Consider the following 1,950-nt stretch of genomic DNA (forward strand, 5'->3'; position numbering starts at 1 on the left):
TCATCACCGCACCCGGAAGTCCAGAATAAATTTTAATGTTCAGAAGGAACACATACACATGCACACTCATCTGTGTATACAAAATGGTTTACTTATTAAGAGTTCATTTGCATTGCCAACATTTCAGCTTCAAAATTGACTTTTTGAAAGACCGGTAAGAGCACGTTACAGCCCATTTACAGCAGTAACAGTGCCGACAGTAAAATAGATTTATCACATGGTCATTTTGTAGGTTAGAGTCCACCATCCAATCGTCGCTCTTGGAGCAGTTTCATACAACTCAGTGATTTCCTGAGCTATTTAAGAGGGCAGTTAAAAGTTAACTATATTGATATGGGGCTGGAATGACGTACAGGCCAGATCAGGTAAGAACAGGTTTTCATCTGTAAAAGATATAAATGAACAAGTTAAGTTTTTATGGCAGCTTAATTTCCACTTTTGCTGACACCAGCCTTTTAAAATTCTATTTTGATTCAAATTTTTGCACGAACTGCGTATATATCCAAATACTGCCATAGTCCTTGTAGTCCCACTGGATTATTATTCTTAGCCTTTGGATTCCTGGTTCGGTGACAATTTAGCACATGGAAGCAGTTCAAGAAGGCAGCTCACCACCACCTTCTCAAGGGTAATTAGGGGTGAGCAATAAATGCTGGCCTAGCCAGTGACACCCACATCCCATGAATTAATACATTTAAAAAAAAATAATAACCACTATGCACCCAAGGGAATGTGTTGGTTAGATTTCACCAGGGGCCTACACTATCACACGTCCAATGAACTGAATGATATCCACTAAGCTGAATCTTCCACACAGTCCCCATCTTTGCTCCCCAACCTCTTTCCTTTAACCCACAGAAAAACTACCAGTCTCTTTCACCCAGACCTTCTGTCTTTGATTCAACTCAAATCCTGGAACTTCCTTCCTACCTAACAGGACTGTGGGTGTACCTGCACTACACTGGACTTGGATTTGGGTGTATTGTCATGTGTAAAGAGGTACAGTAAAAAGTATTGTTCTGCGTACAGTCCAGACAGATCGTTCCATACATGGAAAACATAGGACGTATGATAAATACACAATGTAAATACATAGACATCGGGTGAAGCATACGGAGTGTAGTACTACTCAGTAGAGAAGATGCGTGGAGAGATCAGTTCAAGTCCATAAGAGGGTCATTCAGGAGTCTGGTAACAGTGGGGAAGAAGCTGTTTTTGAATCTGTTAGTGAATGTTCTCAGACTTTTGTATGTTCTGCCCGATGGAAGAGATTGGGAGAGAATAACCCGGGTGGGAGGGGTCTTTGATTATGCTGCCGGCTTTCCCAAGGCAGCGGGAGGTGTAGACAGAGTCAATGGATGGGAGATGGGTTTGTGCGATGGACTGGGCTATGTCACGACTCTTGGTAGTTTCTTACGGTCTTGGGCCGAGCAGTTGCCATACCAGGCTGTGATGTAGCCAGATAGGATGCTTTCTGTGGTGCATCTGTTAAAATTGTTAAGAGTCAAATTGTTCGGGAGGCAGAAGGGGTCATAGATAGCAGCTTCAGGGAATTAGTTACACCAAAGATTGGAGATAGGTGGGTAACTGTAAGAGGGACTGGGAAAAAGCAGTCAGTGCAGGGATCCCCTGCGGTCGTTCCCCTGAGAAACAAGTATACCGCTTTGGATACTTGTGGGGGGGGGGACTTACCAGGGGTAAGCCATGGGGTACGGGCCTCTGGCACGGAGTCTGTCCCTGTTGCTCAGAAGGGAAGGGGGGAGAGGAGCAGAGCATTAGTAATTGGGGACTCTATAGTCAGGGGCACAGATAGGAGATTTTGTGGGAGCGTGAGAGACTCACGTTTGGTATGTTGCCTCCCAGGTGCAAGGGTACGTGATGTCTCGGATCGTGTTTTCCGGGTCCTTAGGGGGGAGGGGAGCAGCCCCAAGTCGTGGTCCACATTGGCAC

This window comes from Scyliorhinus torazame, chromosome 11 (genome assembly GCF_047496885.1).
Source record: "Scyliorhinus torazame isolate Kashiwa2021f chromosome 11, sScyTor2.1, whole genome shotgun sequence".
Classification (NCBI taxonomy): Eukaryota; Metazoa; Chordata; class Chondrichthyes; order Carcharhiniformes; family Scyliorhinidae; genus Scyliorhinus; species Scyliorhinus torazame.